Source organism: Lissotriton helveticus, chromosome 1_2, assembly GCF_964261635.1.
Source record: "Lissotriton helveticus chromosome 1_2, aLisHel1.1, whole genome shotgun sequence".
Classification (NCBI taxonomy): domain Eukaryota; kingdom Metazoa; phylum Chordata; class Amphibia; order Caudata; family Salamandridae; genus Lissotriton; species Lissotriton helveticus.
This window is the reverse complement of record NC_136058.1, coordinates 271,767,507-271,792,767: the sequence shown is the minus strand read 5'-3', so window position 1 is coordinate 271,792,767 and position 25,261 is coordinate 271,767,507. Positions and strand designations below refer to the sequence as shown.

The 25,261-nt window shown below is 47.3% G+C and overlaps 1 protein-coding gene across 1 annotated transcript in view; it reads right to left on the bottom strand.

Moving 5' to 3' along the window:
• B4GALT2 (beta-1,4-galactosyltransferase 2) overlaps positions 1 to 10,323 on the bottom strand; it is a 929,689-nt gene extending 919,366 nt beyond the window's left edge. The window contains exon 1 of the mRNA XM_078671715.1: positions 10,050 to 10,323. The gene's annotated coding sequence lies outside the window, so the exon portion shown is untranslated. The remainder of the gene's footprint in view (positions 1 to 10,049) is intronic.
• Between the last annotated feature and the right edge of the window lie 14,938 nt (positions 10,324 to 25,261).

Below are 25,261 nucleotides of genomic sequence, written 5' to 3'. Positions count from 1 at the left end.
AAAAAGGTTGATCTGCTATTGATTCCTAAATACAGCCATGCTCTCTTCTCACCTTCTTTGGTACTCGTTCAGTTAGTATTTTAACTCCTGCCCTTTTTGGTGACAAGCGTTGCATAGTGCATGTCAGATGTTTTGTAGCATGAAACGGTATTTGTGTGGTAGACATTTTGTCAATGCTTTTGTTGTGCATTTGATTTTCATTCTATGTTTTCAGAAGCTCCCAGTGCAGCATCTGTGAGTTTTGCATAGAGTGCTCTCTCTACATTTGTTTATCTAATGCCCCATGTGTAAGATGCTCTGTCGTTTCCGAAGGGCGTTATCCTGATGTGTGCCCTGTAAGGGTTATTCCTCATTGCATCACCGTGTACAGACGCTGTATTCATGCAGGGAAGGTTGCTGCTGGTTTTACACTGGTGTATTGTACTGTTGGACCTGTACTCCTCATGGGAAAGGATGCTGGGGTGCTACAGTTTTATGTACCGGGTGTGTTGCCTTCCTTCTTTGTTCCTTAGAGTAATATTTCCTTGTCTATAGCTAGAGAGGGGACTTGTGGTGTCACGTACAAATGCGCTCCTGCTACTGTGTTCTTGCAGGAAAGGTGACATCGAGTGTCATAACCCAATGTCCTGCTGCCGCTGTGATCTTACTTGTCGGGAGACCTAAGGTGTTATGTTCTGATGCGTTGCTGGTACTGTGTGTTTGCAGAAAATGACACTCTGTGTGTTACATACTGATGTGCTTCTGAAATGTATGCACTGCAGGAGAGGCTGCTAACGGGGGATATCTGGATGGAATGCTGGTAATTTGTTCTTGCAAGAAAATGCGCTTCTGGTATTTTATTCTGATGCACTGCTTGGTACGGTGTTCCTGCCTGAAATGGTGCTTAGGGTGTTTTGTTCTGGTGTACTGCTGGTGCTGTGTTCCTGCCTAAAATGGTGCTTAGGGCGTTTTGTTCTGGTGTACAGCTGGTACTGTGTTCCTGCCTGAAATGGTGCTTAGGGTGTTTTGTTCTGGTGTACTGCTGGTACTGTGTTCCTGCCTGAAATGGTGCTTAGGGTGTTTTGTTCTGGTGTACTACTGGTGCTGTGTTCCTGCCTGAAATTGTGCTTAGGGTGTTTTTATCTGGTGTACTGCTGGCGCTGTGTTCCGGACTGAACTGGTGCTTAGGGGGTTTTGTCCTGGTGTACTGCTGGCGCTGTGTTCCTGCCTGAAATGGTGCTTAGGGTGTTTTGTCCTGGTGTACTGCTGGTGCTGTGTTCCTGCCTGAAATGGTGCTTAGGTTGTTTTGTTCTGGTGTACTGCTGGTGCTGTGTTCCGGCCTGAAATGGTGCTTAGGTTGTTTTGTTCTGGTGTACTGCTGGTGCTGTGTTCCGGCCTGAAATGGTACTTAGGATGTTTTGTTCTGGTGTACTGCTGGTGCTGTGTTCCGGCCTGAAATGGTGCTTAGGGTGTTTTGTCCTGGTGTACTGCCGGTGCTGTGTTCCTGCCTGAAATAGTGCTTAGGGTGTTTTGTTCTAGTGTTCTAGTGTACTGCTGGTACTGTGTTCCTGCCTGAAATGGTGCTTAGGGTGTTTTGTTCTGGTGTACTGCTGGTACTGTGTTCCTGCCTGAAATGGTGCTTAGGGTGTTTTGTTCTGGTGTACTACTGGTGCTGTGTTCCTGCCTGAAATTGTGCTTAGGGTGTTTTTATCTGGTGTACTGCTGGCGCTGTGTTCCGGACTGAACTGGTGCTTAGGGGGTTTTGTCCTGGTGTACTGCTGGCGCTGTGTTCCTGCCTGAAATGGTGCTTAGGGTGTTTTGTCCTGGTGTACTGCTGGTGCTGTGTTCCTGCCTGAAATGGTGCGGAGGTTGTTTTGTTCTGGTGTACTGCTGGTGCTGTGTTCCGGCCTGAAATGGTGCTTAGGTTGTTTTGTTCTGGTGTACTGCTGGCGCTGTGTTCCAGCCTGAAATAGTGCTTAGGGTGTTTTGTTCTAGTGTACTGTTGGTGCTGTGTTCCTGCCTGAAATAGTGCTTAGGGCGTTTTGTTCTAGTGTTCTAGTGTACTGCTGGTGCTGTGTTCCGGCCTGAAATGGTGCTTAGGGTGCTTTGTTCTGGTGTACTGCTGGTGCTGTGTTCCTGCCTGAAAAAGTGCTTAGGTTGTTTAGTTCCAGTCTACTGCTGGGGCTGTGTTCCTACCTGTAAGGGTGCTTAGGTTGTTTTGTTCCGGTGTACTGCTGGTGCTGTGTTCCTGCCTGAAAGGGTGCTTAGGGTGTTTTGTTCTGGTGTACTGCTGGTGCTGTGTTCCTGCCTGAAAAACTGCTTAGGGTGTGTTGTTCTGGTGTACTGCTGGTGCTGTGTTCCGGTCTGAAATGGTGCTTAGGTTGTTTTGTTCTGGTGTACTGCTGGTGCTGTGTTCCGGCCTGAAATGGTGCTTAGGGTGTTTTGTTCTAGTGTACTGCTGGTGCTGTGTTCCTGCGTGAAATAGGGCGTTTTGTTCTAGTGTACTGCTGGTGCTGTGTTCCGGCCTGAAATGGTGCTTAGGGTGTTTTGTTCTGGTGTACTGCTGGTGCTGTGTTCCTGCCTGAAAAAGTGCTTAGGTTGTTTTGTTCCAGTGTACTGCTGGGGCTGTGTTCCTGCCTGAAAGGGTGCTTAGGTTGTTTCGTTCCAGTGTACTGCTGGTGCTGTGTTCCTGCCTGAAAGGGTGCTTAGGTTGTTTTGTTCCGGTGTACTGATGGTGCTGTGTTCCTGCCTGAAAGGGTGCTTAGGTTGTTTTGTTCCGGTGTACTGCTGGTGCTGTGTTCTTGCCTGAAAGGGTGCTTAGGTTGTTTTGTTCCGGTGTACTGATGGTGCTGTGTTCCTGCCTGAAAGGGTACTTAGGTTGTTTTGTTCTGGTGTACTGATGGTGCTGTGTTCCTGCCTGAAAGGGTGCTTAGGTTGTTTTGTTCTGGTGTACTGATGGTGCTGTGTTCCTGCCTGAAATTGTGCTTAGGGTGTTTTGATCTGGTGTACTGCTGGCGCTGTGTTCCGGACTGAACTGGTGCTTAGGGTGTTTTGTTCTGGTGTACTGCTGGCGCTGTGTTCCGGACTGAAATGGTGCTTAGGGTGTTTTGTTCTAGTGTACTGCTGGTGCTGTGTTCCTGCGTGAAATAGGGCGTTTTGTTCTAGTGTACTGCTGGTGCTGTGTTCCGGCCTGAAATGGTGCTTAGGGTGTTTTGTTCTGGTGTACTGCTGGTGCTGTGTTCCTGCCTGAAAAAGTGCTTAGGTTGTTTTGTTCCAGTGTACTGCTGGGGCTGTGTTCCTGCCTGAAAGGGTGCTTAGGTTGTTTCGTTCCAGTGTACTGCTGGTGCTGTGTTCCTGCCTGAAAGGGTGCTTAGGTTGTTTTGTTCCGGTGTACTGCTGGTGCTGTGTTCCTGCCTGAAAGGGTGCTTAGGTTGTTTTGTTCCGGTGTACTGATGGTGCTGTGTTCCTGCCTGAAAGGGTGCTTAGGTTGTTTTGTTCCGGTGTACTGCTGGTGCTGTGTTCTTGCCTGAAAGGGTGCTTAGGTTGTTTTGTTCCGGTGTACTGATGGTGCTGTGTTCCTGCCTGAAAGGGTACTTAGGTTGTTTTGTTCTGGTGTACTGATGGTGCTGTGTTCCTGCCTGAAAGGGTGCTTAGGTTGTTTTGTTCTGGTGTACTGCTGGTACTGAATTCCTGCCTGAAATGGTGCTTAGGGTGTTTTGTGCTTCTGTATTGCTGGTGCTGTGTTCCTGCCTGAAAGGGTGCTTAGGGTGTTTTGTTCTGCTGTACTGCTGGCGCTGTGTTCCGGACTGAAATAGTGCTTAGGGTGTTTTGTTTTGGTGTACTGCTGGCGCTGTGTTCCGGCCTGAAATGGTGCTTAGGGTGTTTTGTTCTGGTGCACAGCTGGTACTGTGTTCCTGCCTGAAATGGTGCTTAGGGTGTTTTGTTCTGGTGTACTCCTGGCACTGTGTTCCGGCCTGAAATGGTGCTTAGGGTGTTTTGTTCTGGTGTACTGCTGGCGCTGTGTTCCGGCCTGAAATGGTGCTTAGGGTGTTTTGCTCTGGCGTACTGCTGGCACTGTGAGTTTGCAGAACATTATGCCTTGGGTGTAACATTCTAATGTACTTCTGAAATTGTGTTCCATGCAGGCAAAGATGCTTAGGGTGGTGTATTCTGAAGGGCTGTTGAAACTGTGTTCTTCCAGGATTAAAGGGTGGTACATTCTGATGGGGTGCTGGTACTGTGGCCTTTTAGTGAACAATGCTTAGGGTGGTACAGTCCGGTGGAGGGCTGGTACTGGGGTCTTTCAGGGAACAATGCTTAGGTTGGTACACTCCGATGGAGTGCTGGTACTGGGGTCTTTCAGGAAAGATGCTTGGGGTGGTACAGTCCGATGGCTAGAGCTGTGCATACGCTTGTAGATGTAGCTGGTGAGTTTTGCTCTAGAGCTGTGCATATGCTTGTAGATGTAGCTGGTGAGTTTTGCTCTACAGGTGTGCATATGCTTGTAGATGTAGCTGGTGTGTTTTGCTCTAGAGCTGTGCATACGCTTTCAGATGTAGCTGGTGTGTTTTGCTCTAGAGCTCTGCATAGGCTTGCAGATGTAGCTGGCGAGTTTTGCTTTAGAGCTGTGCATATGCTTGTAGATGTAGCTGGTATGTTTTGCTCTAGAGCTGTGCATACGCTTGCAGATGTAGCTGGTGTGTTTTGCTCTAGAGCTGTGCATGCACTTGAAGATGATGCTGGTGTGTTTGCTCTAGGGCCGTGCATACGCTTGCAGATGTCGCTGGTGTGTTGTGCTCTAGAGCTGTGCATACGCTTATAGATGTAGCTGGTGTGTTTTGCTCTAGAGCTTTGCATGCGCTTGAAGATGATGCTGGTGTGTTTGCTCTAGAGCTGTGCATGCGCTTGAAGATGATGCTGGTGTGTTTGCTCTAGGGACGTGCATACGCTTGCAGAGGATGTTGATATGTTTGCACTAGTGCTGTGCACATGCTTGCTGGTGTGGTTTGCTCTAGAGCTGTGCATACGCTTGCAGCTATCGCTGGTGTGGTTTGCTCTAGAGCTGTGCATATGCTTGTAGATGTAGCTGGTGTGTTTTGCTCTAGAGCTGTGCATACGCTTGCAGATGTAGCTGGTGTGTTTTGCTGTAGAGCTATGCATAGGCGTGCAGATGTAGCTGGCGAGTTTTGCTCTACAGCTGTGCATATGCTTGAAGATTATGCTGGTGTGTTTGCTCTAGAGCTGTGCATACGCTTGTAGATGTATCTGGTATGTTTTGCTCTAGAGCTGTGCATGCGCTTGAAGATTATGCTGGTGTGTTTGCTCTAGAGCTGTGCATACGCTTGTAGCTGTAGCTGGTATGTTTTGCTCTAGAGCTGTGCATGCGCTTGAAGATGGTGCTGGTGTGTTTGCTCTAGAGCAGTGCATACGTTTTGCAGATGTAGCTGGTGTGTTTTGTTTTAGAGCTGTGCATGCGCATGAAGATGTTCCAGGTATGTTTTGCTCTAGAGTTGTGCATGGGCTTGCAGATGTAGCTGGTGTGCTTTGCTCTAGAGCTGTACATGCATTTGAAGATGATGCTGGTGAGTTTTGCTCTAGAGCTGTGCATGCGCTTGTAGATGTAGCTGGTGTGTTTGCTCTAGAGCAGTGCATATGCTTGCAGATGATGCTGGTGTGTTTTGCTTTAGAGCTGTGCATGCGCTTGAAGATGATGCTGGTGTGTTTTGCTCTAGGGCCGTGCATACGCTTCCAGATGACGTTGGTGTGTTTTGCTCTAGAGCTGTGCATGCGCTTGAAGATGATGCTGGTGTGTTTTGCTCTAGAGCTGTGCATGCGCTTGAAGATGATGCTGGTGTGTTTGCTCTAGAGCTGTGCATACGCTTGCAGATGTAGCTAGTGAGTTTTGCTCTGGAGCTGTGCATACGCTTGCAGATGTAGCTAGTGAGTTTTGCTCTCAAGTTGTGCATGGGCTTGCAGATGATGCTGGTGTATTTTGCTCTAGAGCTGTGCATACGCTTCCAGATGATGCTGGTGTGTTTTGCTCTAGAGATGTGCATGCGCTTGAAGATGATGCTGGTGTGTTTGCTCTAGAGCTGTGCATACGCTTGAAGATGATGATGGTGTGTTTTGCTCTAGAGCTGTGCATGCGCTTGAAGATGATGATGGTGTGTTTTGCTCTAGAGCTGTGCACGCGCTTGAAGATGATGCTGGTGTGTTTTGCTCTAGAGCTGTGCACGCGCTTGAAGATGTAGCTAGTGAGTTTTGCTCTCGAGCTGTGCATGGGCTTGCAGATGATGCTGGTGTGTTTTGCTCTAGAGCTGTGCATACGCTTCCAGATGATGCTGGTGTGTTTTGTTCTAGAGCTGTGCATACGCGTCCAGATGATGCTGGTGTGCTTTGCTCTAGAGCTGGGCATACGCTTGCAGATGTAGCAGGTGTGTTTGCTCTAGGGCTGTGCATGCGCTTGCAGATGTCGCTGGTGTGTTTTGCTCTAGAGCTGGGCATGAGCTTGAAGATGATGCTGGTGTGTTTGCTTTAGAGCTGTGCATACGCTTCCAGATGATGCTGGTGTGTTTGCTCTAGAGCTGTGCATGCGCTTTTAGATGATGCTGGTGTGTGTGCTTTAGAGCTGTGCATGCGCTTCCAGAAGATGCTGGTGTGTTTGCTCTAGAGCTGTGCATGCGCTTGCAGATTTTGCTGGTGTGTTTTGCTTTAGAGCTGTGCATACGCTTCCAGATGATGCTGGTGTGTTTTGCTTCAGAGCTGTGCACATGCTTCCTGATGGAGCTGCTGTGTTTCACGTCGTTGTCACTGTGCGTGCATGATGATGAGGTGATGAGGGGGAACTTATAACGCGCAACTTAGCCCAAGGGCATCAAGGCGCCGGTCATAACAAGATGGATAAACAAACAGACAGCTAGTCTCATAGCACAGAGTCCAAGATCTGCGGATACGCCTCTGAAAAGAGCCAGGTTTTTAGTTGTTTACGAAAAAGCGCCGGAGAGGGTTGTCCTGCCAGTTCCGGAGGGAGGGAATTCCAGAGCTTGGGCGCCAGAGTAGAAAAGGCTCTACCTCCCCATCTAACTTTTGCAAATCTGGGGGCAAGAAGAAGATTTTTTGAGGAGGAGCGGAGGACTCTACTGGGGGTATAGGGATGAAGAAGGGACCTGATGCCTTCAGCTCCCGAACCATAAAAAGCCCCATGAGCAAGGCAGAGAAGTTTAAAGGATATCCTAGACTGGACAGGGAGCCAGTGGAAGTTTTTCCGGGCCAGAGATACCGAAGAAAGCCGTGGGAGATCTGCACCATCTGGAGACGATGAACTGAGCTCATATTCATGCCCCCGTACAAAGCATTACAATAATCCAGTCTCAAAGAGACAAGAGCAACTGTGGCTTGCTTCCGGGCAGCAGGAGAGAGGTAGGAAGCAATCTTTCGGAGGACCCTGATGATACCACAGCAGGTGGACACCGTCCTACTGACCTGCAGATCAAAGGAAAGGGAGGTATCTATGAGGACCCCCAGATTTCTGGCCGAGTGTGAGGGAACGGGACAGTCCCCAAGAGAGGCCGGCCACCAGTCATTCGACCAGATATCCTGATTGCCCCCGAAAATCAGGACCTCCGCCTTTTCCCCGTTGAGTTTTAAAAAGTTCCGGATCATCCATTGGGAGACTGCTTCCATGCAAGATCTAAACTTCAAAGCAGAGTCATTCACCGACTGGGTGAGAGAGACCATAATTTGAGTGTAATCAGCGTATGACAACACCTCAAACCCAAAGGATCTCACAACCCTGACAAGTGGGGTTACATAGATATTAAACAGTAAGGGACTTAAAGAAGAACCCTGGGGGACCCCACATTGCACAGGCTTGAACAGGGACAGAAACTCGCCCAACTTGACTCTTTGTTCCCTTTGATAGAGAAAAGAGGCCAGGAGGCTGAGAGCCGAACCTCCAACCCCTATCTCCCTCAGCCTGGAAACCAAGACCGAGGGAGACAGGGTGTCGAAGGCTGCCGTAAGGTCGAGAAGAACCAGTAGAGTGGTAGGGCCCCTGTCGACCTTAGTGCGGATGTTATTAATAGCAACAGTAAGGGCAGATTCTGTGCTGTGGGCACTTCGAAAGCCATGTTGCGAGATATCCAGGAGGTTAGAGTCATCTAGAAAGGCGGTAAGATGACAGTTAAGGTGAGCCTCCAGAATCTTGGCAGAAGCCGACAGCAGGGAAATTGGGCTAAAGTTTTTCAAGACCCCGGGGTCCAAAGAGGCCTTCTTCAAGAGCGGTTTAACCACCGCCATTTTCCAGGGGAGGGGAAAAGTTCCCTCTGTGATAGCTAAGTTCCTCACCTCAAGAAGGGGGGAGATAACCACCTCCCTGCAGGCCTTTGAATTTTTAACTGACACGGGTCCAAAGGGGAGCCTGATTTGATGTTATTGAAGAGGCGGTTTATCCCGTCTGAGGTAAGCAAGGGGAAATCAAGAAGAGTCGCGTGAAGGGAAGACGGAGGGGAACTAGCATCCAACTCTGCATTAAGGAGTTCCAGAGATTGATAAATGTCAAGGATTTTAGAATGGAAAAATATAGAGATGTTGTCGCAGAGCTCCTGGGTTTCCACTATGGGAACCCAGTTCCATTGCATTGCACGCGATCAGAAGGCTCTCCCTGATTTTATCTGCTCAGGCACTGTTCACCTGTGCTGTTCGACACGCATGATGGAAGGATGCTGAGGTGATTATTTACCCTGCTTCTGTGCTTGTGAAGGAAGACAGGAGGGTGTTTCTTTTCACTCCGGTTCTGTCAGCCCACTGAAGATGCCTGGTGTGTATTAACTTTGTTGCTATGCTTGTGAAGAAAGACAGGTGAGTGTTACTTTTTACTCTGGTTCTGTCAGCCTACTGAAGGAATATGTCGGGTGTTTATTTACCCTGCTGCTATGCTGGTGAAGGAAGACAGGCAGGTGTTTCTTTTCCCTCCGGTTCTCACAGCCCACTGAAGGAGGGAAATACCGGGTGTTTATTTACTCTGTTGCTGTGCTTGTGAAGGAAGACAGGCGGGTGTTTATCTGCTCCAATGCTGTGCACGTTCTGCAGGAAGATGCCCGTGTGTTCATGGACTCTGGTCTTCCACTGCCCGTGGTGTGCCTCCTGTAAAATGGGATATGTGTGTTTCTTTGTTGTTGTATTGGTGCCCAAGGCACGTGGTGGTGGTGGTGTGTTTGACATTCAATTCTTGCAGTGAGAAGCTGGTGTGTTAATACTGTGCATCTGTGTGTGTGAGAGAGAGAGGGGATGGAGGGACTGGTGTGTGTACGTGAAAGAGGGTGGTGTGTGTGAGAGAGGGGGGGAAGTGGTGTGAGAGTGGTGCACGAGTGGTGAGAGAGAGGAGAGTGGTGCGTGTGTTCCGGTACTCTCCGTGTGCCCACAGATGCTGCTCTGGTGCTCAGCGCTCCTCGAACGGGGACATGCGCTTAGACATGTAATCTGCTAATGTCCGTGTGCTGTACTCAGATGCCGGTGCGGTTATCTCCCGAGCTGCTGTGTAGGGGATGCCAAGGAGGAAGCCGCTGTGTCTGTGGGGCTTGTCCTGTAGTCTAGCTGGGCACGGATCTCATATGCTTCGTGTGCCCCGATGCTGTCCGTCTTCTGGGGCAGGATGCTGGCGCGCGGCCGCTGCTGGGCATGTGCTGTCGGTGCTATGGATCTGATGGAGGTGGCTACTGTGTTTACGTGCGCTGCTGCTCCGGGTCCTCGGGGGATGCTGTGGTACCCAGTGTGCCCCGTGCAGGAAGATGCTGGCGAATCCTTCCTGGCGCTATATGTTCCTGTATTATGTGAATAGGGGCTGGGTATTGTAGGGCGGGTGGTGCTGTATGTTCTGCCATACACAGAGAGGTTAGGAAGGGATGCGCTATATGAAGTGTTATAGGGGTGGAAGCGCTGTGCAGGGGTGGTTATCTGCTAAGGTAAGGGGGCAGGGGACGTGTACAATAGAGGGATGCTGCGATCCGTTATCCAGAGGTGGGTTGCATGCACACACTCGTTGCAAGAAGGCGCATCTTTCATGCACTCACCTCTCCCGTGCGGGGGCTTCTCCGGCCGAGGGTCACCAGCCCTTGGGCCCAGGGGGGGCTCCGCTGCTCGCCCCCATGGCAGGCTCTGGGGGACGGGTCAGGCGGCCCGGCTCTCCTGCCCCCCGTCCCCCGGTGGGTGCAGGTGGTTCCCGGGGTCCGGGAGCGGGGGAGGCCTGGAAGCAGAGCCCGCTGCAGCCCTCCCCGGCGCGGCTGGAGGTGCCCCGGCTCCCGGTGCTCCGCTGCCGCTCTGGCCGCTGCTCGGCTCTCCGGAGAGAGGCGCCGACTGACAAGAAAGCACGAAAAAAATGAGCAGCTACGGAGCGCGGCGGCGGCCAGAACTAGAGGCTCCGCGAAGCGCTGTGTGCCTCCCCCCGCAGCCCCCGCGAGAGGCAGCTGGGATCACTGTCAACACCCCCTCCCGCCCCCCATCCGCGCCGCTGTCAGCAGACGCCCCTCCCGCTCCCTGCTGCCCAGCGAGGCGCCCAGAGTCTATCACAGGCTGTAGGGAGCCCCCGCCACCCAGACACTGTCAGCAGACGCCCCCTGCTGCTGACACAAGATCTGCTGCCGCCCCCTCCCATTCACACACTCCACAGACCCCCCTGCTGACACATGACTACTGCCGCCCCCTCCCATTCACACATTACAACCCATTCAAAATACCCTACAGACCTCTCTTGCTGACACATGATCTACTGACGCCCCTCCCATTCATACACTCCACAGACACCTGCTGCTGACACATGATCTCCTGCTGCCCTCCCCATTCACACATTATATAATGCTGCCCCCTCCCATTCAAATACTACCGCCCATTCATACACTCTACAGACCCCTCCTGCTGACACTTGATCTACTGCTGACCCTCCCATTCACACATCACGGCCCATTCACACACTCCAGAGACCCCCCCCTGCTGACACACGATCTGCTGCTGCCCCTTCCCATTCACACACGCCACAGAACCCCTCCTCCTGACACATCACTACTGCTGCCCCCTCCCGTTCAAACATTACTACCCATTCTTACACTCCACAGACCCCTACTGCTGACACATGATCTATTCCTGCACCCTCCCAGTCGCACATTATATAATACTGCCCCTCCCATTCAAATACTACCGCCCATTGATACACTTTACAGACCCACAGCTGCTGTCATATGATGTACTGCTGCCCCAACCAATCACACACTCCACAGACCCAATCCTGCTGACACATGATCTACTGCTGACCCTCCCATTCACACATTACCAACCATTCATATATTCCACAGACCCCCTCCTGCTGACATATGATCTACTACTGCCCCCTCCCATTCACATACTACCTCCCATTCATGCACTCCACAGACCCCCTTCTGCTGACACATTATCTACTACTGCCCCCTCCCACTCACATACTACCGCCCATTCATACACTCCACATACTACCTCCTGCTGACACAATCAATCAATCAAGAAATTTGTATAGCGCACTACTCACCCAGAGGGTCTCAATGCGCTTGGGGGGAGGGGGGTCAGTTATTGCTCGAATAGCCAGGTCTTAAGTTGCTTCCTGAAGGAGAGGTGGTCTTGAGTAAGACGGAGATGGATGGGGAGGGAGTTCCAGGTCTTGGCTGCCAGGTAGGAGAAGGATCTTCCTCCCATGGTGGCTTTTCGGATGCGTGGCACGGCGGCGAGAGCGTGGCTGGTCGATCGTAGTTGGCGGGTGGGAGTGTAGAAGGTCAGGCGGTCGTTGAGGTACCTGGGGCCTAGGTCGTGGAGGGCTTTGTGTGCGTGGGTGAGGAGGCGGAACGTGATTCTTTTGCTGACGGGGAGCCAGTGCAGGTCTCTCAGGTGTCCGGAGATGTGGCTGTGGCGGGGGATGTCCAGGCGTTCTGGATGCGTTGGAGTCTTTTCTGCAGTTTGGCGGTGGTTCCGGTGTAGAGGGTGTTTCCGTAGTCCATCCGGCTGGTGACAAGTGCCTGGGGGACCGTCTTCCTGGTTTCGGTGGGGATCCAACGGAAGATCTTTCGGAGCATGCGTAGGATGTTGAAACAGGAGGACGAGACGGCGTTGACTTGTCTGGTCATCGACAGGGAGGAGTCCAGGATGAATCCCAGGTTGCGTGCGTGGTCCGTTGGTATGGGTGCGCTGCCTAGGGCCGGGGGCCACCAGGAGTTGTCCCAGGCAGATGATGATGGTCCAAGGATGAGGACTTCCGTCTTGTCTGAGTTCAGTTTCAGACGGCTGTTCTTCATCCATTTTGCTACTTCTTTCATCCCTTCGTGCAGGTTGATTCTGGCGGTGGCGGGGTTGTTGGTGAGGGAGAGGATCAGCTGGGTGTCGTCGGCGTAGGAGATGATGTTGAGGCCGTGTTGGCGTGCGATGGCTGCGAGCGGGCTCATGTACACGTTGAAGAGGGTGGGGCTGAGTGATGATCCTTGTGGTACGCCGCAGATGACTTCGGTGCCCTCTGATCTGAACGGGGGGAGGCGGACTCTCTGGGTTCTTCCGGTGAGGAACGAAATGATCCACTCCAGTGCCTTCTCTTGGATTCCGACGTTGCTGAGGCTTTGTACTAGGGTGCGGTGGCAGACAGTATCGAACGCTGCGGAGAGGTCCAGGAGGATGAGGGCCGCTGTTTCCCCGTTGTCGAGCAGGGTTCGGATGTCGTCGGTGGCTGCGATGAGGGCGGTCTCCGTGCTGTGATTGGCTCGGAAGCCGGACTGTGAGTGGTCGAGGGATCCGTTCGTCTCGAGGAAGGCGGCCAGCTGTTTGTTGACGGTCTTCTCCATGACTTTGGCAGGAAACAGGAGGAGCGAGATGTGGCGTTAGTTCTTGAGGTCGGTGGGGTCTGCTGATGGTTTCTTCAGAAGGGCGGTGAGTTCGGCGTGTTTCCAGCTCTCCGGGAAGGTGGCGGTGTTGAAGGAGCAGTTGATGATGTCCCGGAGTTAGGGTGCGATGACGGAGTCGGCCTTGTTGAAGACGTGGTGGGGGCATGGGTCGGTTGGTGATCCGGATGTACTGCTGCCCCCTCCTGTTCAAACATTACCACCCATTCATACACTCTACAGACCCACAGCTGCTGACACAAGATCGACTGATGACCCTACCATTCACACATCACGGCACATTCATTCACTACACAAACCCCCTCTGACACATGATCTATGGCTGCCCCCTCCCATTTACACATTACCGCCCATTCATATATTTCACAGGTCCCCTCTGAAACATGATTTACTGTTGCCCTCCATCACACATTACCACCCTTTCATACACTCCACCGACCCCCTTCTGCTGACACATTATCTACTGCTGCCCCCTCCCATTCACACATTACTGCTCATTCATACACTCTACAGACCCCCTCCTACTGACACGTTTTTTTTTGCAGAGTTTTATATAGCGCAAACTAGACCCGAACCGAATCAGGTATCAGAGCGCTTTACATATTTTTCCAGTTACGTTACATTTTTACATTTCCAGTTACTTTCATTTTAGGCACGGGGAGATTAAGTGATTTGCCCAGAATCACAGGAGGTTTTTGACGTCGTTACCGAGACTCGAACCCAGATCCCCAGGTCCGAGGTCGAGCGCCCTAGCCGTTAGGCCAACCCCTTAGGTTGGGCAAAGCCGTTAGGGCAACGTTTTACTGCTGCCCCCTTCCATTCACATATTACCGCCCGTTCATACACTCTATAGACCCCTCCTGCTGACACATAATCTACTGCTACTCCCTCCCATTCAAGATTACCGCCCATTCATACACTCTACAGACCCCCTCCTGCTGACACATTAGCTACTCCTGCCCCTCCCAGTCACACATGACGGCCCATTCATTCACTCGACAGACACCCTCTTGCTGACACATGATCTACTGCTGCCCCCTCCCATTCACACATTACCACCCATTCATATACTCTACATACCTCCTCCTGATGACACATTATCTACTGCTACTTCCTCCTATCCATACTTTACCGCTAATTCATGTACTCTGCAAACCCCCTCCTACTGACATATTATCTACTGCTGCCCCCTCCTATTCACACTTTCTACAGACCCCTCCTTCTGACACATTATCTACTGCTGCCCCTCCTATTCACTCATTTTCTACAGACCCCCTCCCAGGGGCGGCTCCTCAGTAAGAGTCAGAGTCACACACAGAAAAATAAATTGATAATAAAACAATATCTATCCAGGGTTGGTAAAGCGCAGCTACTCACCTATGAGGGTCTCAAGACGCTGCTAAAGTATAATTTTATTTTTCTGTGTCTGGCATGCATGTAGGGCGGGGCTGAGTGGGGCAATAACAGGCAGGTTGTGGGCCCTTATAAAAGTGCATGTAAGTCTGGCTGGCCTTCCTAGGCCAGTCAAACAGACATGCGCAATTCTGTTTCTCCAACCCAGCTGTGTTCCCAGCAGGGTTGGAGAAAAAGCCGCAGACTACAATGCAGTGTCTGAGCAGCAGAGTAGGCCACTTAGACCAATCCTGGTGCTGCTCTTATAGCATGAGAGCAGTGTCTGGATTGGCTGGGCAGCCTCTGCCATCCCAGAGACTTCTGGGAATGCACAGAGGTGGGCGTCGGCGTCGGAGGCAGCATCAAAAGGTAAGCTTTTAAAAATTATTTTCCCATCTCTTGGACATACTGTTGCTCTTCCCCTAGTACACTATCTAGTAACTTCCCTCACCATTCGCACACCACCTCCCATTCACACACAGACAACAGCCCCCCTCAATCTGACACATTATCTAGTGTCCCACCCATACACACACTACCTCCCATTCACCCACTCTCTACAGCCCCCCTCCAACTGGGACATTATCTACTTCACCTCCTATTCACATGTTACCTCCCATTCACCCACTCTCTACAGCTCCCCTCCTACTGATACATGATCTATAGTTGTGTCATCACTATTTACATTTTACATCCCAATCACACACACTCTACAGACCACCTCCGTAGGAAGTTGGCTCTATATGTACAATACCAAAATGAGTTATTGTGTGCACAGAGTCCAGGGAGGCCCCAGAGGTATAGCAGAGGCTAAATTAGGTAAGTACTAACTGCTCTCTTTGTGCTAGTGTGGGTGAGAAGTTAGGCGTATCCAGAGGCTGTGTTAAGCATTTCTTATTGTATTTACTCAATCAAGGACTGATACACCCACTCAGAGACAGAATCTAGACCAATTAGGTAAGTATAAAAAAGGCATACTTATGTTTTATTTTATAACCAAGAAGGACTTGGCACATGTAATTGATATAGACTTTCAAAATGCAAGACAGTTCAAGGTAATGATTGAAATTGCAGTTGTTACAGGTTGGTAATTGCTTTGAAAACAGTAATTACTTTTCGTTATTTTGGATTATTTGGGGTACTGGGTGTGGTAGGCCTAGATACCAGATCTTAGGATTTCTACATACAAGGTAAGTACAACTTTTTATACTTTGCAATTGAGTTAATTTTTCTCCATATATTAACAGTTCCACACTTTGAAAATGTTTAGGCCCAAAATCTTATAACATGGGTTCCTACGGGAGAAAAATGGTTATCGGTTTTTAAGGTTAGTACTCGACTTACAAGGGTGAGTTTTGGGGGTTAGACCATGGTTCCTCAAGGTCTAGATGGGCACACAAGTTGCACCACCAGCAGCACTGGGGCGGCCGGATTCAGAGTGCCGGGGCCCAATGTTACCCAATGGGGCTAAGAGGGCCTTTGGTTAGGGACTGCTGACGAGCAGGCCACTTGGTGTGGGAGCAAAACTCTTAGGGTTAAGGTCAGCATTGCAGGGGCAACGGACCAGCACAGGAGCTGCACCACCAGCGGCACTGGGGCTGCGGAGGTGCACAGTGCAAAACGAACTTCAGTACCCTGTATTTCCCAATGGAGACCTTCGGTTTCATAAAGATGCTGCAGGGTCGGGTAGGCCGGTTTCCTAAAGGCAACCACCACCTGGAGAGGTAAGTTGGGATCTTGGGGGATGCCTGGACACCGTTGGTTGGGCCACCCAAGGCCGCAGGGCGTCCGGTGCAGGGGTGTCTTCTGGCGTCGGGTTTTCTTATCAGCTCCGGTCGCAGTCGGGAGGACCCTTCAGGTTGAGGCTGCAGGCGTAAGCTTGAGGCTTGAGGGAGGCCAGGGATCACCAGATCCCAGGTCAGGATCGCTGGGGAGACCTCCTTGGGGTGTTGGGCGACTCGAACTCGCGACATTGGTGTTGGGTGCAGAGTGGTGAAGAATTGGGGAGTCACCAGAATCCGGATTCTGGAGGCGAGTCTTTAGTTGAGCAAATCCAGTGCTCAGGGGAGACAGAGTCTGTGGGAAGGTCACAGGGCAGGACGTCCAGGCTTTGGGGGTTGCTGGCTGCTGGGCTTGTCAGGTCGTAGACAGGACAGGCCGGTAGGGCTGGGCCAAAGCAATTGGTGTCCTTTTCTCCTTCCTTGGTCAGCACAGCTCTTCGGTTCTTCTTCTTTCTTCCTCGAATCTGAGGAGGCAAGGTTCAGGGTCGCCCCAACTACTAAATTTTGGGGCTTTAGAGGGGTGTGCAGGTCAGGACCAATGGGTCTTTCTTTGGGGTGGTTACTCCTCCTATTGTGCCACCCACCCTCCTAATTGGCTGAGTGCCCTGATCTTCAAGATGGAGGGGGCTGAGATGTGTGCTACACCTCGTTGCCCCCACCCGAGTGTTGGGTTTAGCAAAGGTGGGCACACTTCTCTACCTAGCTTGGTTTCCCCGCTGATTCTCCCACCCAAACTGGGGGCCAGAACCGGTGGCAGTCAGTTGCTGGGGCAGCAAAAGGCAGGGACAGCATCCAAAGGCGGCAGGCCTCTGAAGCTTCCCCACTAGTGGACCCAGCCCATCTTGGGGGAGGAGGCATGACACCTCTGCCCAGGATGGGCTTTCTCTCTGGACCCAGAGAGAGGAGGCTCTCTACCCAAGGGTCCAGAAACCTGTCTGGTGGTGGCAAATGGCAGACAGCCATTTAGGAGCCACACTAGGGCTGGCTGATTTACAGGGGGCATCTCTAAGATACCCTCTGAGTGCATTTTGCATCAGTATGGGATTTAATGTGCTGAGAAGTTTGCTACCAAACTTCCTGGTTTTTAGTGAAGCCATTATGGAGCTGGGTAGTTTGTAATGACCAACTCCCAGATCATTTACTCTTTACGCTTACAATGTCTAAGAATGGTCTTAGACACTGTAAGGGTACAGGGCTCATGCTCCTGTACCCACACCTTAGTGCTAGTTCACCCTGCTAGAGGGGTGACTTACTTAGGCCCCAGGCAGCAGATTGCAGGCATGGCACATAGGGATGTGTCTTTGGGGGCCAAGTTCCAACAGGCAGCTTGGACAAGACGTGCACAGCTTTCAGACAATATGTCAACATTTAAACAATATTATACAAAATGATATTTCTCAGTACATCACATTTATTTTAGCCTGTGATGAATATATTTTTCCCTTGTATATTCTTTTTATCAATCCATTGTATACAATTTCCAATGAGGAAACATTTTTCATACATCAACATTTAATTAACGCAAATAATGCCAACATTTGTTTTCAAATAACAGTCAATATCTGTGCCCAATGCATTTCTAGACAGAAGTCCCTTCGTCAGGGACCAATTGTGTAGACTTGGAAGATGATACTGTCAGTTTATCTGACAACAGCACGTTCCCGGAAGCGAACATCTTTAACACCTTATGTTAGAGTCACGCCTTTGACTCTAAGTTCGTCGGAGAGCTTGGACATGCTGAAACAGATTAGTGAAGGTAACGGACAGTTACGGATTGTTTATTCGCTCCGGGAACGTGTGGTTGTCAGATAAACTTACCGTATCGTCTTCTGTGTCTGCACAATTGGCACCCGACGAAGGAACTTCGATCCCGAAATGCAATGGGCACATATATTGACTGTTATTTGAAAAATAAAATTGGCATTAATTGTGTTAATTTAATTTTGATGCATTAAAAATGCTGTAATTAACATACTGTAAACAGGCACCTTATATTAACACACAGCCAACACACTGCATTCCACTCACATACTGTAAATAGACCCTGTCACACTTTAGCATTGTCAAGAAGCCCATTCCCATTCACACACCGTGAACAGATCCCATGCTATTCACACGCTGCCAATGCACTCCTTCCCATTTGCACACTGTGAACACAGTCAAGAAACCAGCTCCCATATCTGTACTGTAAACGTGCCCCCTCTTATTCACACACTACCAATGCACTGAATCACGCTCCCATTCATACACTGTAAACAGCTGTAAATAGACCCATTGCCATTCACATGCTGCCAATGCACTGCTACCCATTTACAACCAGTCAACATCTTCAAGAAACCAGCTTCCATTCACACACTGTAAACATGCCCCCCCCATTCCCATACTACCAAAGCACTGCTTCCCCTTCACATACCGCCAATGTGGCCAAGAAGTCAGCTTCCATTGACACACTGTAAACAGACCTCTCCTATTCACACACAGCAAACAGACTGCATCTTATTCACCCACTCTCAACAGGCCCTACACAATTATGAATTGTCAAGAATCCAACTTCCATTCACATATTGTAAACAGACCCCATATGATTATTGCACTAAAAATTGCCTGCTTCCTGTTCAACTACCTCCCAAACACACATTGTCTACTGTTAACATACAAAATGCCAATCTTGCATTTGCATGCTAGCAACAATCCGTCATGTCAATAGCCCAGTCTTAGCTACACAGAGCCAAAACACTGCCTCACATTCATACACTATCAAAAGACCCTCCACTAAAATAAAACATGCTATCAACAGGCTGTCCTTATTTGCTCATCAATAACCACCATTACATTCACACTGCCAAAAGATCCTATGCAACAATCACACATTATCAACTTGAAAAGGGGGTTTAATCAATATTTAAGTTTGCAAGCTGGAGCTCCTATGTTTTTCGTACCCACACCAGGAGGAGAATATAGACTGTGCATAGACTACTCAACTTTAATGCTACTACAGTGCAGAACTGATATACACTCCCTTTCATCTCTATTCTATTCGCCCAGATCAAGGATGCATGGAATTCTTCCAAACTAGAAAGAATGCATAAGGGTGATGAATGAAAGTTTTCAGTATTCCTTGCTGTCATTCTGAATACAGGGTCATAGTTTTTGAACTTTTAAATGGTTTAGCTGCCTTCTAGCATTTTGTAAAAATATTCATACACCTTCTTGACTCCTATGTTAACATGTTAACATGTACCTGAATGATGGTTTGGTATTCTCAAACACCAACTTTAACACCACATGAAAAAGATATTGTCTAAGATAACATTTCTTGTAGGCAAAGGAAGAAACATGTTTTCACAAAGCAAAAGGTGTGACATTTCTGAGATTTCACATCTAAGAACAGGGAATCCATATCAATGAATAGAGATAACGCTGATTCAATGCCATATTTTTTTAAATTTAGAAAGCTTTATTGATTCAAATCAACAGTGCGAAACGTTATTACAATAAAAGGGCAAGAAAAAGACTGATCAAATATATGAGTTATACAAAAAAAGAAAAAGAATTTGCCATAATAAAAAATGAATCCCAAAAGGGATTAATAGGAAATATACCTAGAGAAAATGCCTTTTTTGAAATGTTTTAAGAAGGGGAGAGGGGAAGGAAAAGAAAAGAGAAAGGAAAAAAGAGAGAAGAAAGGAAAGAAAGAGAAAGGAAAAAAGGGGGGTAAAAGGATATGAAGCTATGAGGGGGGATTAAGGCACATGTCTGGAGAGAAAATCTGTTAGAGGTAACCACAATAAGTCTTTTTTGATCAAAAAGGGGGGGGGTGGAGGCAAAAGCACGATCAAGTCTATGGTGATGACACAACAAATTCCACCAAGCACTAAAAGACATTTTTGAAGTGTCCTTCCAGTTGGATGTTATAACTAAGGCTCACAGTTTTCCGTTTTTACTGATTTTTACAGATAAATACAGACAGAAAACAATGTGTTTCCTGTCTGTATTTATTTTTAAATGCAGACAAATACAGAAAATTGTGCTTCTTGTGAATGAATCTTCATGTTGTTCTTCATGAATTCTAGGTCAACATCTGAATACATAACCAGCATTAGGAGGCAAAAAATGGGATGAGATGTCCTTAAATACAGGCGTAGCTTTACACATATTTGTATATAATGCTAATATTTACCTGAAGGTGTAGTGTTTTGTTATTTTTGGCTACCTAATTTTCTAGAACACAACAGGCATCAAAGTATGAGTGCAAGTGTATCTGTTAAATAAATGTGAAAATATACCTTTTTCTGACGCCATTTACTTTCAAAACACGAAATAAATATGGATAAACACCATTTAGATGGTTAAAAAATAAATATGGATTAATACAGACGGAAATGTTAAAAAAATAAATACCATAAAACCGGGAGCCCTAGTTATAACCTGCAAAGAAATAGTTATAAACAGATCAATGAAACTGCGAACATTGCAAGAAACATTCCAAATAGGAGAAGAACCCCTTAAGAAGATATGAACAATATCAAAAGGGTGGTTTGAACATAGAATATCATTTAGCTTAGACAATATTTGGTACCATAAAGCTTTAACTGAAGGACAATGAAAAAACATATGCAAGAAATCACTATCAGCATAAGAACAAGACCAGCAATGCTTATTATCAGAAGTTTTAAATTTAAACAAATCTGTTGGAGTAAAAAAAAGCCTATTATAAAAAAAATATAAAGTCTGAGTGGTACTGGCTGAGCGAGATACAGTATGAATTGTGGACCAGAGAGAATCCCAGATTGAGAGAGGGAAATCCTGCATTAAATCCCTTTCCCAAGTGCGCTCTAGTTTGGATTTAGGGCGGTCAGTGACTGAACGGGAAAGGAGCTTATAAATGGCAGCAGCCTTGAAGGGCAAACATCTGGTAGGGAGCTATGTAGGGAAATAAAGGTGGATAAGGCAGATTTAAGGAGAGGGTATTGAAAGGAGTGTACCTTAGACAAATTGCAAAATGTGCAAATATCAGAGAAGTGCATTAGGGAATCAACTGTGAGAAGTTGATCATAAAGGAGAATGCCTTTATCAATCCATTCCTTCCAAAAAAGGTTATTAATCTTTAAGGAATGAGTGTACCAAATAGGAGTGAGAGAATGTAATTTCGCTTGAGAAAAGAAGGAACGAAAAAGCGCCAAGGAGAGAGCTTTGGAATGTTTAAAAATAGGAGTAAGAAATCGTTTAGGAGGCTGAGATAATCGAGTAGCCGTGAGAAAGGAAAAAGGTAAAAGTTGAGCCGATTCAAGTATACTCCAAGATGTAATGGGATAAGGAGATGAATCAGCTAAGAAAGCCCAAATTTGTTTCAAAGTGAAAGCAGAATGAAATCGAGATATATTGGGAAAATTAACTCCACCAAGATTCTTAGGTTGTTGAAGACGAGAGAGAGAAATTCTGGATTTACGATTATTCCACAAGAACTTAGTAAAGATGCGATTAATACGTGTAAAGAAGGAAGTGGGAAGAGAGATAGGAAGCACAGAGAGATAAAAATTAACAATAGGGAGAAGCATCATCTTAATTGTTGCCAATCGACCCCACCAAGATAAAAACAATGGAGACCAACAATCAATAAGAGAAGAAAGTTTAGTGAGGATATCTTTGTGATTAAGTTTTATAGTCTCCTTGATAGTATTAGTATAAAGAATACCCAAACACTTAATATGCTGAGGGTTCTATTCAAAACGAGAGCCATGAAACATATGAGGGAGGCAACATTTATTGAGAGGCAAAACTTCTGATTTATCTATATTTAACTTGTAGCCGGAAACTTCAGAATAAGTGTTTAATAAAGAAAAGAGAACAGGTAGAGACATATCAGGATTAAAGATATAAAGTAGAATGTCGTCTGCATAGGCAGTAAATTTAACATCAGTATCCTTATAGACAAAACCAGTATAAGATGTAGAACGGCGAATCAGTTCAAGAAAAGGTTCTAATGCAAGGATAAAGAGAAGGGGAGACAAGGGACAACCTTGTCTGGTGCCTCTATGTAAAGGGAAGTATGAGGATTGAACACCATTAACCCAGATAGAGGTGGAGGGGGAAGAGTATAATAATTGAACGAGTTGAATAAAATGAGGACTAAAGCCATGCCACCTAACAGCACCAAACATATAATCCCAAGCAACTCTATCAAATGCCTTTTCGGCATCAAGGGTAATAGCAGCAAGAGGGGAGTTCATTATTGACGCAAGATGAATAATATTAAGAAAAGACCTAGAATTATCTGTGAGGGACCTACCTTTGACAAAGCCAGATTGATAAACATTGACAAGGTGAGGAATAACATTATTTAATCGGAGGGCTAGAAGTTTCGCATACATTTTACAATCAGTATTGATTAATGAGATGGGCCAATAATTCTTACAGAGAGATGGATCATTGTCTTTTTTAGGAAGTAAACATAACATCGCCTTCGTAAAAGAGCCTTTAGATTCACCCATAGAAAGAAAGTGAGTGATTAAAGAATAAAGGTGTGGCAGAAGGATAGACTTGAAGTGTAAATAAAAACGAACAGTAAACCATCGGGACCTGGTGACTTATCCTTAGGCAAAAGAGTAATAGCATGAAGGATTTATTTTTCAGAGATGGGAGCATCAAGAGAAGAGAGTTCTATAAGAGCATCAGGAGCTTTTGGAATAGCTTGGAAAAAGGAATCAATTTTATCGGAGGATGATGGAGATTCGGGAGTATATAAGGAGGAATAGTACTGAACAAAACAATCAAGAATCTTATCATCAGTGGATTGACGTTGCCCCTGAGTATCAGTGATAATTGCAATCTAAGATTTTTGTTTCTTGATTTTGAGGTAATTCGCTAATGACTTACCGGCCTTATTACGCCCACCGTACATTTTTGCATTGAATTTAAGGAGATTGTTACATGCAGCATCCCAAGATTGTTTATTAAATAGGAGTTTAGCTTTGATAAGGGAGAAGAGTGCATCAGGAGAATTAGAAGTAAAAAAAAGGTGTTCAAGCTCCTTAATTTGTTTAAGAAAAAGAGATGATTGGGAGAGAGCTTTTTTTCTTTTTGCGAGAGACAAAATCAATAATAAAACCCCTAGCAGCAGCTTTGAAGGCATCCCAAATGAAATGACAATGGGACGTGGAGTTGAGATTAACATGAAAAAATTCCTCCATAAAAAGGGTAAATTGTTCATTGAATTGGGAATCTAAATGAAGAGAATTATTAAAGCGCCAACGTCAAGAGCTGGAGATAGGAGATGGGTAATCAATATCAAGGATAACCGGGGCATGGTCTGAGATAAGGATAGAACCGATTTCAGAATTGGTCATGAATTGGAAAGTGTGTTGAGTGAGAAATATATAATCTATACGAGAGTATGAAGCGTGCACAGGGGAGAAAAAGGAGAATTCTAATGTATCAGGATGGGAAATCCTCCAGGATTCAATTAAACCTCTGGAAGAAATGACTTTATAAAAGGATTTTTGCATCTTAGTGGGAACATATCTAGATTGGGATTTGCGATCCAGAAAAGGATCCATAAGTTGGTTACAATCACCACCCAAAATCAAATCAGCATTTGCATGAGAGGAAAGAAGCTGAGAAAAATCATTCCAAAAAGTTAAATCCACACCAGTGGGGCCATAAACATTGCAAAAATATAGATTCGTATTATTAACCACAACATCCAAAAATAACCATCGCTATCAAACAACTCATTCTGTAACTGAATAGATAATGATTTATGAAACAATATAATAACCCCATTCTTGTTGTTCACAGATGGGGAGCAATAAATCTCTCCCACCCATTGCTTACGCAAGGATGGTAGATCTTTAGATGTGAGATGAGTTTCTTGCAATAAAGCAACCTGACATTTTAATCTTGCTAGATGAGAAAGGACCCGTTGCTTCTTAACAGGGTTGCGTAGTCCTTTAACATTCCAAGAAATAACACAAAGACCATTCATCTTTGAAGATCACAAAAAAAATATAGGCGGACAGATAGAAGAGATAGGAAATGGAGTAATAAAAATGGACAAAGATAAATAAGACAAAAAAGAAGAGAAGTAAAAAGGACATGGAACGATTGGAAAGAAAAACCTAGCAGATGATACAATGAAACCCACAACCACCCTAGAGAAGAGGGAAAAAAGTGAATGGAAAGTGAAAAAAGTATACAAAAATGAAATATGAAAGAAGAAGGACTTGAAGCAATAGGACTGGATAAGAAATGCCTGAGAGAGAGAGAATATGATGAGGAGAAAGAGAGAGACAGAGGAAAGGAGCCAGAGATAGCAATCTCCTGAGGCGCAGCCGGGAGAACAATCACATTATTTTAAAAACATTGAAGTGTAATATTGTGTATTTTAACTTTTGACCCTCTTCCCCTGGGCACTTACTATCACTTGTTCGCCACTCTCTGGGCATCCCCGCGCAGCGGCTCTTAACGCTGCTGCGGGATACAATCTAACTTTTGCTGACATCACCTGGGATCCCTCAGGCCACGCCCACCATAGCTAGGCCACGCCCCCCGCCGAAAGCATTTAAGGCGCCCTGAACGCTAGCGCGAGCCAGAGATAGCAATCTCCTGAGGCGCAGCCGGGAGAACGATCGCATTATTTTAAAAACATTGAAGTGTAATATTGTGTATTTTAACTTTTGACCCTCTTCCCCTGGGCACTTACTATCACTTGTTCGCCACTCTCTGGGCATTCCCGCGCAGCGGATCTTAACGCTGCTGCGGGATACAATCTAACTTTTGCCGACATCACCTGGGATCCCTCAGGCCACGCCCACCATAGCTAGGCCACGCCACCTCACACGTCCCCCCTCACCTATAAATCATGTGTATCTACCGGACGCGCAGCGGGTGCGCCTAAGGCAAGCCCGTCTGCGCCCGTCCGCGCCTGCTCCGGGCCTAGGGCCAACCATGCTGCCGGTTCCCATCTCGTTCAGAGACAGACATGGTCTAGATCGCAGCTTTTGGATTTAAGATTGAAAATCTGCAAACCATTGGCACGGTGCAATCTCCCACTGGTTGGTCCCCCTTATTTTAAATGTAACAGCTGCTCTTTCTCCCTCATTCCTCACATTAAATGTTCCCCTTCATCAACAAAAATCCTTCCCTCCCCTATACGAACTTTCTCGATGGGATTATTGAATTGTCGTTCTTTGCCATGTCACTCTA